Source organism: Macrotis lagotis, chromosome 4, assembly GCF_037893015.1.
Source record: "Macrotis lagotis isolate mMagLag1 chromosome 4, bilby.v1.9.chrom.fasta, whole genome shotgun sequence".
NCBI classification, from domain to species: domain Eukaryota; kingdom Metazoa; phylum Chordata; class Mammalia; order Peramelemorphia; family Peramelidae; genus Macrotis; species Macrotis lagotis.
In genome coordinates, this window is record NC_133661.1 from 170,358,549 (window position 1) to 170,373,268 (window position 14,720).

General features: G+C 36.0%; 1 pseudogene; it reads left to right on the plus strand.

The window, feature by feature from the left end:
- The first annotated feature begins 11,933 nt into the window (after window positions 1-11,933).
- LOC141520080 (large ribosomal subunit protein P1 pseudogene) lies at window positions 11,934-12,624 on the plus strand (annotated as a pseudogene).
- The last annotated feature ends 2,096 nt before the right edge of the window (window positions 12,625-14,720 follow it).

Sequence of the window (14,720 nt, forward strand, 5' to 3'; positions counted from 1 at the left end):
ATCTCCTCTATGGAGGGAAGAAAGTGGTTAAAGGAAATTCCCGGTCTCTCTCTGTAGTTGGAGAACATGCAAACACCAAGCAGAGAATTAGTCAAGACAAATACCAGGATTAAATCTTTTAAGAGATTAGAAGATCTAAAAAAGAGTCATTCAACATCAGAGTTGGAAGGGACTTTAGAGTTAGTCAGTCAATAAACATTTAATAAACATCTGTGTGACACTGTACTAAAGTACAAAGAAAGACATAAGATAGTCCCTCCTCTCAAGAGCTTCCCCTATAATGGGAGAGAGAACACACAAATAACTATGTACAAAAATCAACAAATGGAAGGCATTAACTTTAAGGGAAATCAGAAAAGTCTTCTTATAGAAGGTTGAATTTTAGCTGGGACTCAAAGGAAGTCAGACAAGTGCTCAGAAACCATGTATTTACCTCCTGAACAAGAATCATTTCTACACATGCCCAAATGATCATCTAGCCTTTATTTGAAAACTTTATTTTCTCTCCATTTATGATCAGAATAAATTTTTTTAAAAAATATGAATTCTCCTTTTTCTGCATATCATAACAGCCTGGACTAGTCTGAGGAATATCATGTAATACAATTGTTTGTACACTTTGATATTTACTTTTAACTAGGGGAAACACATGTCTAGTTGTGTAATTTACTTTGTAAGATATTTGAGGATGTCAGTAGTTAAATTTTTACATGAGAGAGAATGCATCATGGAAGAGCAAACATTTTTGAGATTTTTGAATCTGGTTTAGGATTGCAGCTCGGATATTATCAGATTCATATGTTTACTCTGAGCTGTATCCCTTACAGATTGTAAATATTTGATAAATGTTACTTTTAAATTCCTGATAACATTATGAAAGTGTTAAGAAATGTTACAACTGATAACGTCTTTCTGAGCTCAACAGTCCCATTTACCATGTAAAGTTATTGATTGACTAGAAGAAAATGACTTATTTTAAGGACAAAAAAGTATTTCAGAGGTTCCTCCTCTAACTTTCCCTTTATTTAATCTCACTTTCTCTAAGACCAGAGATAAGATTTTCTTCTGATTCATGAGCAGGTCAACTTGGGTCTATCTAAGACCAAATATTTATGGATATATGACGGTATACAGTCCTAATGACAAATGTGTGATAATGCACCAGAATGAAAGATTTCTGAGACAATAATGTTGACTGTCTGAGTTGGACATTTACTTTGTGTTGCTGGGAAGCCAAGACTTTAGCATAAATCAAATAAAACATTTTTGAAAGAATAAGTTCATACACTGAACTATGGCTCCTGAGATCAGGACTTATGGGCACACAGGTGTCATCTTGCAACAGAAGGCACTCATGTTTTCTGTGCATGTCTGAAAACACTTCATTTCAAGGTTATACATCATGATGGATATATCTCTTCTGGTTTTATTTAAAAGGGTAAAATTCACCAAAGAATGGATTAAAGTTTTGGGTTGAAATGGGTGGAGAAATATTTTAAAGGATTTATAGTGACCTTGGTATCTTTAGTTACATACCTCTTTTAAAAAAGATACATTTATCCCTTATTTTGAATTTAAAGAAATCTTTTGAGTGAATACAAATATATATATATATATATATATATATATATATATATGTATATATACACACATGCACATGCATTATTACTCCTTACTCTTTGGTCATAGAATGTTTATCAATATTTCCTCTTTTGAATCAGTTATTAAGCCCAATTTGGTTTCTGCATGCATTTTCACACAAGTAAAGCAGACCTGCAATCTTTTCCCTTTTTCAGAAAGGACAAAGGAAAAAAGAACATGATTTCTCTCACCCTCCCCATCCCCCCACCTCTTGTCTTTTTAGTCCCTCTCCTTGATATTTCAAGAAAACAGAGCTCATATGTCATAATGTTGAGTGGTGATGGAGGTTAAAGTGTCATTCCATCTGCTATGATGAGGCTACCTGAGCTGAAGGTTAGCCATGTAACCTGCATCTCTCCAACTAGAAATTGCGAGCTACTGCACAAAGGAAGCTGTTGTTCAAGATGAAGCCAAGGGTAAAAATGGAGTAATGTTAGCATTGGTAGGTTAAACAAGAGATAGGAGAGTAGCCTTCATGGTTGCAACAATTGCAAGACATAACTTCCTGCTCAGACTACTTCCTTTATGGCATTGGATATTTGTTAACACTATTTGTAATCGTTTCATTTCCATATACATTTAAGTTTATAAAGACTTTTTTTCATAGCATTGATGGAATTCTTATTATTCTCATTTTTTAGGTGAAGAAACTGATGATTAGAGGGAATCTGTGACTTGACCAAAACTATCTAGCTAGTAACTATCAGTGAGGATCCACAATTAATTCTTCTGTGTCTAAGACTAAGGATATTTCTGCTACACTCTACCTCATAGTCATGTAGTTAGCTGAGTATTCCAATTTTTAAAATGCTAATTCTTGTCTGGACTTAAGATTTCATCAATAAAAGATCTGCCATTGAGGAAATTTCCTTCCGTTAAATGTAGATCACCAAATTCTCTGAAATTGGAAAAGTTACAACATTACAGTCACTTGAGTCACTAAGAAGTTAAATGACTCGCCCAAAGTCATACAGACACAGATATATGTCTGACATATGTGTATATATTTTGTTTGCATATGTCTGTTTACATGTTATTTATCTCTCTCTCTCTCTCTCTCTCTCTCTATATATATATATATATATATATATATATATATAATGTTATATCTCAATTTTTTTTACATTTCTTTGTATCCCTAGTACTCAGCACACTATACAGTCAGTATTTAACAAATGCTTTGTTAAATTAATAAATGAATGGCAAGTCTTCTAGATTCTCTGGGGCCAGCTTTCCATCTGTAATACCTCTATTCAGATATAGTTGAAGACAACATAATGATTCCAATTAAGTTCAGAGAGAGGTTTGGTGGATCTTCAAGGCTCTATTTCTATCTTACTAGTTGTCTTTACATTAGAGGAAAGGATGAAAAGAACTGAGATCTGTGAATATAAAAGGAAGAAATTAGTTCTTTTCTTTTTAACAAGAGAGCTAACTTTATTCCTAATAGATAGCATCTATTTCCTTGGTCTCTCTGAAGCCAATACGCCTGAATAGTTAATGGAGCTGTAAGGCATATTCAAAGTTTATCATATTCAGGAAACTGACACTTGGAAAAGCTGGGGGATTTGTCTATTATTCCAACCAGGACTGAAATCCAAGGTTTACCACAAGAATGCCAGTGCTCTTTCCAGTTACCCTGATGCTTCTAAATATATAGTAGACCCTGAAGAATATAGCAAAATAATTTAGATTGAAGGAGACTTCTGGAAGCACCTGCAGGTTTCTGAAAAGGAAACTGGCATCTCTTTTTATAGATTGAATCTATATTACATAGGTTGGTTTCTGGAACATATGTCATTTAGCTCTATAGAAAGAGTAAATAGATTTTCATTTTATTAGGATTTAGGAGGGAAAAATGATGTATATGATTATATGCCACATTTTAAAATCATGTATTAATAGAAAATATCATTTACTTATGCAGTACTAATGTACTGCAATCAGCATTGTTTAAGATCATCATGACAGACCCTGCCAGGTAATATATGCCAGAAACAAAAAATATTCACTACTTGCCATTTTCCCATAATTGGTTACTTTAAAAGAATTTCTTTTTCCAATTAGCTATCAACTTTAAATTTTTAATTTTCCTTTTATAATGCCTAGATGAAACAGTTGGCTCTAAATTTGGAAGAAGGTCATAAGGAAATCTAAAGTTATAGTTAAACATGAGTATGAGCTATCTCCAAGCTATCCTTGGACTTCAGTGTCCAATGATAAAACCAATAAAACCCATCTTAGTTCTTTTCTACTGTGCTCTCAGAAAAATCAGAGTTAAAGATTTTTTATATGAGTTAGAGATTAAGATAGAATCTAATTCATTGGATCTCAAAGTATGGTACAGGAATTGTTGGGAGTCCCTGATACCCTTTCAAAAGATCTGAGAGGCCAAAACTATTTCCATAATAATTCTAAGATGTTTTAATTCCTAATATGGCACATGTCACCCAAATTAACAAAAGATTTTTGGTATCTTCAATAAAAAGGACTTGAGACCAAAAGATTTGAAAACCATTCAAACTGAAATCCATTCTACTCTTTTTATAGACCACAAGAAGTCAGTTAAAAATAAACACATATCAAACAGGTATCTCCATATGAATCTCTCTATTCTATTTTTCTACTATATTATGCTCATACATTACAATTGTGATCTCATTTGATCACAACAACCTTGGAAGAGAGGGGTTATTATTTCAGTTTTAAAGATGAGGACACTGAGGCAAGTAGGTCAAGGGACTTGTCCCTGGTCACACAGATCCAAGACTGGTGCTCTATCCCCTCAGTTTCCTAGCTAGTTCTAGGGACTAGAAGTCCAGTAGCCTATTTCCCAATCTATTTGCCTTTCATTTATTTAATCTGATTCTAACATTTTGGATAATAAGTTGGAGGTTGGGTGAGAAAGCCTCGGGCTAAGATCCTGCATGTGATTGAAGTAGAATGGAAAGAAGTCATAGGAGTTAGAAAGGTTGAGGAGCCCCGGGGGGGTTGGTGTGAAGACTATGGGCTGAGTACATTCCTTCCTCACCTCTGTAGAACTCCTTGTTTCCTTCAAAACCTTCTTAAAGCCTTTTCTTACATTTATATCATCTCTTTGTGTATCTTCAAAAATATATTTTTATATGTATGTCACATAGAATGTAAGCTCCTTAACAGCAGGGACTGTTTAATTTCTGTCTTAGCATCCTATCACCTAACATAGTGCCTGAAGCACTATATGAAGGTACCCTTTAAATGTTTGTTGATTGATTGATTGATCAGCAAATATTTAGAATTAGAGAACTTCTCTTCACCCTATATCCAAAAACATGATTAATTTGTTAGATTTCTAGACAAACATTTGGTCACAATATCATTTTCTTCACAATCATTCAACAAGAATTTATCAAATATCTTTGTCAGGCATGAGGATTCAAAAAAAATAGCCCTTGCTCTCAAGAAACTTTTATTCTATCAGAAGAGATCCCATAGACACATAATATTACATATTTATATGTCAGATAAATAGAACACATTTTTATAGGATATAATATTTTATTAAATATAATTGAATAATATAGACTTATACATCATATATAATCATATTTTCTGATATATTATCCATAACATATAATGGTGTATAATAAAATATGTATACACACACATATATACTTATCTGTATATTTACACACACACATATACATGTGGGGGGAAGAGAGAGATAAAGAAAAGAATGTGCTTCTCTGAACTTTCTAGTTCCGCTCTAGATAGACAGCTTTCATTCTATTCCATTCCATATTCCATGTGACTCAAAGATATTTATACTTGTGCCTGAACTAGCTGCAGCATGATGCTAGTCTTTGCTGAATATGAAACAGATTTCTAGAAAATTAGCTTTCAATGATTTATTTTTATTGATGCGCTTTCATTAACTGATGGGAAGTATTCTTTGAACAACTTTCTTTAAGCCATTCCAATAGGCCCCTGAGCTTCAACATCTCAAAAGCATCATCCTACCTAGCACCTGGCTAAGCTAAAGATGACCAAGAAGCAACTGGATCCCACTTCATTAGAAGTAAGGGCATCTAAAGTTGATATTGTTCAGATATGTAAGGAAAAAACCTTAAGATCAGAAATGGAAAAATAAAATACATCCTGTGATAGACAACACTATCAGGGGGAAAGATTGATGTTTAGAATTTTTAGAACAATTAGAACTTTTCATTTTTTTGGAATAATATATAGGATTTATAATAATTTATAGTGAGAATAAGGATAGAGAATGGATTGATAATTTCATTGGTATGGGAATTTCTAAGGAGAAACTCTAGTCAATGAAAGTTGATATTCTCTCTAAATACTCTTAGTGAGTTAGAGCACTAAGGCTGTGATTTTCCCAGAGTCATTCAGATAGTATGTGTTAGAGACAAAACTTGAATTAATACCTTTCTGGCTCCAAGGTTACCTTTCTTTACACTTTACCTTGCTGTCTCTCATATTTTTGGTTCTTCACAAAAATAAAAAATTTCCAGTGATAACCAAAAAGTTCATGTAGAAATGCATTTTGAACACTGGAGAGAAATAACTTGCAATAGCAACAAATTCATGTCTAGATAGCAATGTGAGTAGGAAATGTTGGGAGAAACTTTTTTTAAGAAGTGATTTTCCTTATAAAAAAAATCTTTGAGATAGTACCATACAAATGTTGTTTTTGCCCATTTTTCAGATGAAGAACTTGAACCTCAGTGAGTTAAATGACTTGCCCTAGGTCAGCATCCTGGTAATTGTCAGATCCAGGACCTGAATGAAAGTTTTTCTCTCACAAATCTAGCACCCCATACATAGAACTTCAATAATAGCATGCACTTAAGCTCTTTAAGGTTTCAAAATGCTTTACACTTATTTTACACAGTGTTAAAAGGATATAAATATGGAAGAAAAGAAATTTATAAAAACAAAAGGAAAAATTAGCTATCACATATAATTACAAATCATGTGTGATGACTACTCCATACTCTCAATGTTCTAAGATGCTAGCCACCCTTTTAAGTAAAAGGAGATGTACAAAGATTTTGGGTTGGTTATTTTTTTGGGGGGGGGACAATGACTGAGGAAACCTGTTTGTGTCTTGTGAGTATAATTCTTCAGCTCTTAGAATTGATAGCTGAAAGAGTCCTTAGGGTTCAACGAATTCAGGCCTTTCCTCCCATTTTGTAGATGAGGGAACCAAAGCGTAGAGGTGAAGGGACATGCCCAAGATCATGTGGTATTTCTTAAGGGACTAACAGAATTCATTCACTTGCTTTCTAGCTAACTAATCTGCCACCTGAACACTAATTCAGATCCTGATTTATCCAATTCAGTTTCCATAGCACCTTGAGAAATGATTTCAAAGGTTTGCAACCACTAGAGAAGGACAGCTTGAAGCTGATTTCAAGCCAGTTTCCAAGGGGGAATAGCCCCTTGGATATATACTGCCCCCCTGATTTCCAACTAAAAAACAAAGGATGTTCAACAACTGGTTGAATCATTAAATAAACTTTTGCCCTAATTATACGTGCTCTTTAGTTCCTCTGACATGCCCTTGGGTGGAGTGAATTTGGCATTCTCAAAACTGTTTGCTTTTTCCTGTTAGTGTATTATGGCAAATTTCCACATTGGGGGAAAAAAAACAATAAGCAGTAACAACAAAAGGGCAATACTTCTTTGGAAGACTATGGGTTCCAGACTAGATGTATCTCTTCTCTTCATGTCAATGGCCATGGAAGAAAGGTCACCGAGAGGTTTGCCTGAAATAAAAATGGCATTTTTATGGCTATGGCCCTGTTTGTCCAATGGCCATTTAATTGCCTGCCCCAACCCCCACCCCACCCCCTTCCTTGTCTCTAGAAGGGTTTTGTAACTATAGAGTTCTGCTAATGCACACTTCTGCCGGGAAGCTTCCCAGGGTGGGGCACAAAAGATGCTAAGTGGCAGGGGGATGATGGGGAGAAAGCCATTAACACTCCAGCAGCAAGGTCAGATCTGATGCTTCCTTTTGTTTGCAGGATCCAAATTAAGAAGCGGCTTTGCTACTCTCAGTGTTGCCTCCCACCTAAACAGACTCTTGGGTCATCTCAGGCTGGTCACATCTTTTGACTATTAGCCACCCATTAACAGGCTGATTGAAAAGGAGCCAGAGTGGTTTACACATAAAGTGCTTACTATTTTCCAGGAAGAACACATATCTCTGTAGTTTCATTAATGCTTTGGCCGATTAGTATACAAAATAAAATGCTTATGCTCTAAAAAGCCCTGGTGCAATGGGGGAGGGAGGGCAGAGGGGAGGAAAGGGAAGAGAAAAGAAAAGGGTACAAGTCACAAAAATAACCCTTTGATTTTTTTCTCTTTTCTTTCTTTTCTTTTTTTTTGCAAACATGTTTCAAAAAAGGGGTGTTATCTTTCATCTATCTTTTTTTTTTCTAAAGCCAGTATTACCAACCATTTTACTTGTACTTTACTATTATTATCTAGGTGATGGCTGTGACATGTTGATCATATATGGCAGTGAGAAAATTGATTTCCCTCAACAGAAATGCTTCCAATTTTCCCAGGGCCATAATTTTATGTCCACAACAAAATAAAAGGGTCATTTTCCTTAAGATGAGGGGAATTGAAATCTTTGATAAAAGCTATGGTAAATGTTGTACTTTTGATTGCGGAAACGGCAGTTTTCACAAACATCTGGCTTGCCTGTTATTTTCTTTTAAGGGGGTGGGCACGGTGGGGAAGAAGTACGGGAGGGAGAGAATTTTTTTTTGAAAAACTGAATTTGCTTTAAGAAAGCCCCTTTACGTCCGCAGCTTCACTCTAAGTGTTCATATTCCCATTAAAGAAAGGCTAGGGAGAGTGCTGCTGACAGGCCAGCAGGTTTTAGAAAAGTAAGTCACACATCTCACTGTTTTCTCAAGAGTCTCTGTTTCAAAGAGGGACACTCATGCAGATTCTTTGAGTCCTAGTGAACCTGGCACTGAATACATTCACAAACTAACAGACCATTTGATCAAGCCATTTTCTGCCCAATGCATAGGAAGAGAGAAAAACAACCTTTTTTGGAGGAAAACTGGTGGTAGAATGTTTTCTAGCTAGTGACCTCATTTACTACTACTGTTGACTTACCATGTTGGAGTTAGAATGATAGAAATAGTCTTTCCAGCACCTGATGGAGCAGTGTTTATCACCAATTATTTAGATTTTATGGCCTTCTTTTCATTCTAGATCTAAACACAGAGTTAACATATAAGATTTCTATTCAAACATTTTCTAGAGTTTTCTTCTTTAATCAGCAAAGATTTAGTAAGTGCCAGGTAGAACCACACATTGGGGATAATGACAAAAAAGTCACCCCCTCCTCTTAAAGAGTTCACATTTTATATGAAAATACCACATATACATAATTATATACAACATGCATATAAAATAATTTTTAAGAGGGGTGCTAATAGCTGGGGAGATTGTGAGAGTCCTTGTATAAAAGCTTATTTGAATAAGAGAAGCACAATTTATCTGTCTTTTAAATCTAAGTTCCAGGACTTGGAATAAAAAAATGTTTTAAATTGTGATTTTTCTAATGAAAATATCCCTGTATGGTAAAAATATTGGAAAGGATTTTTCAAATTGACCCGTGATTCAGTCATCTTCAGTTGTGTCCAATATTTCATGACCCTCATTGAGGATTTCTCTGTAAAGATATTATAGTGGTTTGCAATTGCCTCTTCCAGCTCATTTTACAGATTAAGAACCCGAGGTTAAGTGACTTGCCCAAGGTGGCACAGTTAGTAAATGTAAGTTTGAACTCAGGGAGTTATGTCTTCCTGACTCCAGGCTTGGTACTCTATCCACTGTGCTACCTAAGTCCCCTGGTTACAAAATAAAATTATCTATCCATTATGAAATTAATTTCATAATTTGGGGCAAAATAAAGTTGATTCTAAGAGCACAAGATATTTATGAATGAAACAAAATTTGCCTAAGAAAATCTTTCAAGGGAAATGAATTTAATCTTTTGCGATTAAGGGTCCCTCTGTATATATTCTATGTTCTTATCTCCCAGATATGAAGGCTAGAATCAAAAGCAACCAGAATTTGTAGGGGTTATAGTATATTTGCTGGGTTGTTACTGGCTCTTCTAATAAAATCTGAACTTCTCCTTTTACATCTCTTTCACTGGGTGCTATGAGTCAAATTAGTTAATGTTCATTAAAAAGCTTCAACTGAAACTGAAGCAGAGAGATTAAATGTGTAACCCAAAGCAGCTAAAGTCATTGTGGGTTCAGCTAGACCAAAACCTTTGCTCTGCTGACATCCCCATCCCTATTCTTTAAATGAAGTCAAGAGAAGTTAGTCATGTCTAAAGACAAATTATTTAAAATAATTCTGTAGTCATTAGACATTGATGTAAATATAACATTTGTCTGTTGTTTGACTTCATTCTAGTCAAAGACCATGACATCTTCGATGTGATGCCTTGAGATGCAAATAAATTCGATTTAAGTGAGGGGGTGCTGTGCAAAGTCACAAGCCTCACTTTCTGCTCCAGAGTTATCTGGATCTGGGTTCAATGGCCAAATGTTGATCAAGACAACTGGGGATAACCTAGCATTCAGTGGGAGACCTTGACTTTTTAAAGCCAGGCCTTTCTCAGATTACAGTTTGACTGAGGCAATGCCAATTTAGAGATTAGGGCTAGGTAATCCTAGATGAAACAAAGATGTCAAGAACGACCAATTCCAAAAAGGAGGAAAAAATGTTGGAAGGGTAAGACCCTCAGAATATCACAGTAATCAAGACAGGAGAAAAAGATCATCTAAGCCTATCAATGGAACAAGTTCCACTAATTTAAGTTAAATTAATCTCTGGATAGCAAACACACAGTAAAGTTAAATAGAACTGCAGTCTCTCCAGCTTGGTAGTATCTGTTAGAGCTGTAGGAGTTATAGGAGGATAGATATAGGACTAATAGAAACCAGGGGCAGTAGAGTGCAATCCTGTCATTCAACAGGAAGAAACAAGAATTCTCTATGTTTGTGTGTGTGTATGTGTGTGTGTGTGTGTGTGTGTGTGTGTGTGTGAGACACTATCTCTGTCTCTTGTTTCTCTCTCTCTCTCTCTCTCTCTCTCTCTCTCTCTCTCTCTTTGTTTCTCTTTCTCTAACTCTGTGTATCTCTCTCTCTCTCTCTCACACACACATTTACATACATATATGTCCAGGCCAAAGTAGGAGACTATGCAAATTTTATACCCTCTCCACTAACATAGTATTTAAAAACACTGAATCACCTTTACCCTACTCTAATTCATCAGAAGAAAGAATAAATGGAAATGTATATTTATGTTTATAAATATATTTCCACATATGTATATATACATATATGTATACATATATGATTCTGAGACACTAATTTATTTTTCGTTATCTTGTTAGTACAAAATTGTTTGCATGTTATCACCCCTATTTGACTGAATTACTTGAGAACAGGGATTTTTTTTTCTGTTCATTGTATCTCAGCACTTAAAACAGTATTTGTAGTGCTTAATTATTATTATTAGGTACTTAATAAATCCTAGTTGGCTGTCATATGTGTGTGTATATATATATATATATATGTATATATTTCCTACTTTCCAACTTTCATTGGCATTGACAATGTAGCATTGCAATACCACCTTTTGCTAAGAATAAAGCCTATTGAGTCATATGAAACCACCAGGGAAATTTCCTAAGCAAAAGACAATTTCTAGTAGACCTTTAGATCAGGCTAAGGTTAATAGGTTCGTGGCACCTGCTTTGAGCCCTCAGATATAATTTCCTGCCAAATGAGAGATCAGTCATGAAAATAGAAGTCATCTTTAAGGGAACCTTTAAATATTAGGGAACTTCAGAGTAATGTCCAGGTAATAGACTGTCTGTTTGTCAAAGACCAACCTAGCAAAATCTAGCATTTTGTCACCAGTAGACTTATTCATAAATTCTTTGACCAGAGAAACTCAAGAAACAGAAATAACCTAAATTGGATCTCAGTCTGATTTGACTCCCTTTTGTAATGCTAGTGGCAGAACAAAGAGAGCTATCATTCACAATTTTAGTGTATTAAAATTAACTTGAAAACTATTGTTTTTCAAAATGTGAAATTCTTGTCTAATAACCAAAAAGTTATTGTACCACTTAAGGTCCTCAAGCATAACATTATGAAAGTTCAAAGGAAGTTCCATTTAAATTGAAGCATGGTTAACAGAATCTCCTTGGAGAAACAAATGAAGGAGCTGATGAAGATGATTTAAAAATGTGTTCAAAATCTGTAAGCAACATTGCTTGATAGGACATGTAATTTTATCTCATGCTGGAATGCTTGAGTTGAAAATCTGGGAAAACACAAAAAGATTATGGAAGTTCATATAGAAACATCTGTTACAAAAGTTTTCATAGAAGAGAAATTCTAAGAAGAGCTTAATAAGATCCTTCAAATTGATGGCAGCGTGCCCTCTCCTCAGTTGTGTGTAAGGTGCTCGGTTCTTCGGAAGCTAAGGCCATGTTGAGGTGACTCCACTTCAGCCGGCAGCTAGCACCACTACAAACAACTCTCCTCTATCCCCCGAAATGGCCATCTCCGAGCTCGCCTGCATCTACTCTGCACTCATCCTTCACAACGACGAAGTTATGGTCATGGAAGATAAAATTAACGCCCTCATTAAAGCAGCAGGAACCATTCTGACCTGGATTATTTGTAAAGGCTCTGTCTAATGTCAGTACTGGAAGTTTCACCTGCAATGTAGGAGTTGGTGGACCTGCCCCAGCAGCTGGAGGTGCTGCCCCTGCTGGAGGTGCTGCTCCTGCTAGTGCAGTTGCCCCAGCTGAGGAGAAGAAAGAAGAAGCAAAAAAAGAAGAATCCGAGGAGTCTGATGATGACATGGGTTTTGGTCTGTTGGACTAAATATTTTTTGTAACATTAAATAAAGGGCTTAATTCAACTAAAAAAAATTGATGGCAGCATGAAGGCAGCATTTCCTGGGAACTCCTTCCCCCCCAGACTCTAAAAGCCAACAAATGATGACTCTAGCCAAAATTTATAGGGGCAGAACCCACAAAAAGACTGAGTGACACATTTTCCCAGTCCAAGATAACTTAGAAGTTCCATGGGAAAGGTGTGTTTTACCAGGACCAGGGGTTGGGAAAAAGCCACAGCTGCAGCCCAGCACAACCCAGTCCAGCCCAGATATCACCATCAACAGCTTGAAGGGGTGGGGAGAGAGTTCTGCTACACCAGAATGAATGTGGAGTGAGGAGCACTGGCCACAGAACCTGCAGTGAGAATCTGGAGAAATCAGCTGCACCCCCAGAGACTGTAAGGGAAGTCTGCAGAGATTTCTCTGCTCTCCCTCAGGGTAGGACTCTGTTGCTAGCCTACATTCAGATCCAGGTTGCAGTTTGGGCTTCCATACTAATTAGCCAAGCTGGATCCTTCCTTATAGCTCCAGAGCAAAGGGAAGTGGGGAGGCATCTACATATCAAAGCACAGGCACAGGAAAGAGAGCATAAGACCTTGGAGGAATAAAGGTCCCAGTGGGTTGTCCCCCCCCCCAAAAAAAAACCCAAAGCCTTGGAAGTGGTGTCTTGGGCTGAGGAAATGATTAAACAACAGAAAAAGAAGAATCTGACCATAGAGAATTACTTTAGTCCCATGGAAGATCAAAACACATACTCAGATGATGAAAAAATCTAAGCTTCTGTATCCAAAACCTCCAAGAGAAATAGAAATTGGGCTCAGACTATGGATGAGCTCAAAAAAGACTTTGAAATTTCAAGCAATTAAGGGAGATGGAGGAAAAATTGGGAGGAGAAATGAGAGTGATGCAGAAAAATCATGAAAACCAAAAGCTTGGTGAATGATTATACAAAAATATACTGTAGAAAATAATATGTTAAAAACCAGTCTAGTCCTAATGGAAAAAAAGAAAAACAAAAAGGCAAATGAGGAGAAGAATGCCTTAAAAAGCAGAATTGGCCAGCTGGAAAAGAGATAAAAAAGTTCTCTGAAGAAAATAACTCCTTCACATCCAGAATGGAACTAAAGGAAGCTGATGACTTTGTAAGAAATCAGGAAGAACTAAAACTCTTCCAAAAAAAGCCAAAAATTAGAAGAAAATGTGAAATCTCTCAATGGAAAAACAACTGACCTTGAAAACAGAAGAAATAATTTAAAAATTATTGGGCTATCTGAAAGCTACAATCAGGAGAAGAGCCAAGACTTCATTTTTCAAGAAATAATACAGCATAATTGCCCTGAGATCCTAGAAGCAGAGGGTAAAATAGAAATTGAGAGAATTCACCAGTCACCTCCTGAAAAAGATCCCAAAAGAAAAACTTCCAGGAATATTATAGTCAAATTCCAAAGCTCCCAAATCAAAAAGAAAATTCTAAAAGCTGCTAGAAACAAACAATTCAACTACTGAAGTTCCATAGTCAGGATTACACAGGATCTGATAGTATCTACATTAAGGGCTTGTAGGGATTGGAATATGATATTCCAGAAGGCAAAAGATCTTTGTTTACAACCAAGAATCAACTACTCAGCAAAACTGAATATTCTCTTTCAGGGAAAAAGATGGACTTTCAATGAAACAGGGGACTTTCAAACTTTCCTATTGAAACAGCTAGAGCTGAATAGAAAGTTTGATCTCCAAGTACAGGACTTAAGTGAACCATAGAGAGGGGTGGATGAACAGGACTAACTATGAGGAACTTAATGATGTTGAACTGTTTGTATTCCTGCATGGGAAGAAGATATTGATAACTCATATGAACTTCCTCATTCATAAGAGCAGTTAGTTAGAAGGAGCATATATAGACAGGACAGAAGAAGGAGCAGAATGTAATGGTATAATATAGTAAAAAGATGGAGCCAATGGCTGATAGAGGAAAGTTCAGGGAGGAAGGGAAAGGAGATGAAGAAGAAGCTAAGAAATTTCACATAAGAGTCAAGAAAAAGCTTTTTCAATGGAGTGGAAAGGGGGAAGGCTGGGGGAAATGAGTGAACCTTCATTCTCATCAGAAATGACTC